Consider the following 2,291-nt stretch of genomic DNA (forward strand, 5'->3'; position numbering starts at 1 on the left):
GTCCGCCGGGGTGGTCCGAGGGCAGCAAATAGGCCCCGGAGCTGCGCGCAGCTTCAGGCCCCTCACGGCCCTCCACGCCCATGCCCGGTGTCACAGAACACAGCGCTGGCCACCAGGCGCTGACGTGGCCGAAACAGACACAGCCGTCTGCAGGCCTTTGCAGGAATCCATGAGCCGACTGGACACGCGGTCGTGACCTTGGAGAGGGAGCATTGTCCCTCTGTGCCCTCCCCGCCTTCAGATGTGGCTGGGGGCGAGGTTGATGCTCCTGGGATCTCAGGCCTGTGAGGCCCCGGCCCCTCCTGCTCCCCCAGGCATCGCATGCTGGGAGGGGCTGTGAGTTTTGTAAAGAAACATATTTGCCCTTGGGGTCCCTCAGCTTCTGACTGCAGAGCAGGGGTGGAGCGGGGAGATGTGAGAACTGAGAGGGGGGGGCTGGCGTTGGCACCGGTGTGCATTTCTGGGCATGTCTGTGATTGGGGGACAGGTTGGGATTCAGGCTTAAGGAAAACTCCCATACTCTAAAGCAGCGTGAGGGGTGACCTGTGGGGTGGTAGTGAGCAGCCTGTGGGGTCGGCGTAGAGATTCTGCACAGGAAGTCTCTGGCGGTATGGTGGACAGGGGTTTCTCAGAGCATGGTCCGCTGCCTGGGGGGACCCTGAGGCTGCTGTCGGTGACATCTGGGCTGGCCAGGTGCCGACTCCTCCATTGCGACCTGAGACCTCTGAGTTCTGTGATGGGGTGTCTGGGGTCTTGGTTCAAGGACGGGGCAACGAGGTACTGAGCAGCAGCTAAGAGAGAATACAGGGAGGCGGGGGCACAGCCGGGGTCTCAGGCCTCTTGGATGAGAAGGGACCAGGTTGAATTCTGGCTCTGGAAGCCCCTGTGTCCACACTCTGATTCTGTCACTTATTAGGCATGTGATCTCCTCTCTGAGACTTAGTTTACTTATTTTTGAATGAGCATTCCCGGAAACCCAAGACCATCCCAGGAAGAAAAGTTACCGGGGATAGATCTGCTCCAGTCCAGAAGTTTCTTTTTAAATAGTGAAAGAAGGAAGGAGCAGAGGCCTCAGGAAGGACCCCCGGGGCCTATTGGATGAGCTGGGACTATGTATTATTGTCGCTCTGGGTCCCCCAGTGTCCACACTCTGGAAAGGTGGATGTGCTTGGAACGGCCTACCTTCCCTAAAGACCTGGGGGCGACACAGGCTTTTCTTCTAAAAAACCAGCATATATATATGTGCATATATATGTGCATATATATGTGAATATATATGCACATATATATATATATATGGGAGCTCTGGCATTACACACTCAGTTCACGTCCATTTTGAGACAAAAGTGAAGAATTTCGAGAAATTGCTTACTTGCGGCAAATACACAGGCTTGTCAGGCCCTGGGGCTTTGTGGGGAATGTTCAGTCCTTGCGCGTAGTTGTATACATACGTCTGACAAGCAGTCAGGGTCCCATTGGGCTATTTGGGACAGAAAATGTGTCTAATTCCTCTCTGTATCCTCATGCAGACTTCAGGGCCACCCACAAACACTGTGCCCAGCGATGCTTTGGGCCGCCCTTCCATCGTCCCATGTGCCCCTCCATCCTTGTCGAGGAGGAAGCCAAAATGGCATCCTTATCCTGGGAGAAACAGGTCAGTTTGGAAAATTTCAGACACCTGTGGGGCTGTATGTGACTCTGTCAGTTATTAGCTGTGTGATCACATGTATGAGACTCAGTTTCCTGAATTTTGAATGAGTGTACAGGAACCAGGACAAGCAGCCCCGGCAGAAAGGTGAAGGAGCGGGAGGTGTCTGCTCCAGTCCAGAGGTCTGATATCAAATTGAAAAAGCCGGAACGAAGAGAGGCCTCAAGACGTAGCCCCAGGGCGCGTGGATGAGCTGGGACACTGTTCATTGTGGCTCTGGGAACGCCTGTGTCCACCATCCGGGAAGGCGCATGTGCTTTGAACGGCCTGCCTTCCCTAAATACCTGAGGGCAAAGCAGCCTTTTTTTCTAAAAATCCACCATGTATATATGTGCATATATATTCATATACATATGGGAGGTCTGGAATTACAGACTCAGTTCACATCCATTTTGAGCCAAAAGTGCAGACTTTTGAGAAATTGCTCACTTGCGGCAAATACACAGGCACGTCAGGCCCTGGGTTTTGTAGGGAATGTTCAGTCCTCTGCGGGTAGTTGGGTACATATGTTTGACAAGCACGCAGTGTCCCATTGAGCTCCTTGGGATAGAAAATGTGTCTAATTCCTCTGTGTATCCTCATG

Source organism: Pteropus alecto, unplaced genomic scaffold (genome assembly GCF_000325575.1).
Source record: "Pteropus alecto unplaced genomic scaffold, ASM32557v1 scaffold587, whole genome shotgun sequence".
Lineage (NCBI taxonomy): Eukaryota > Metazoa > Chordata > Mammalia > Chiroptera > Pteropodidae > Pteropus > Pteropus alecto.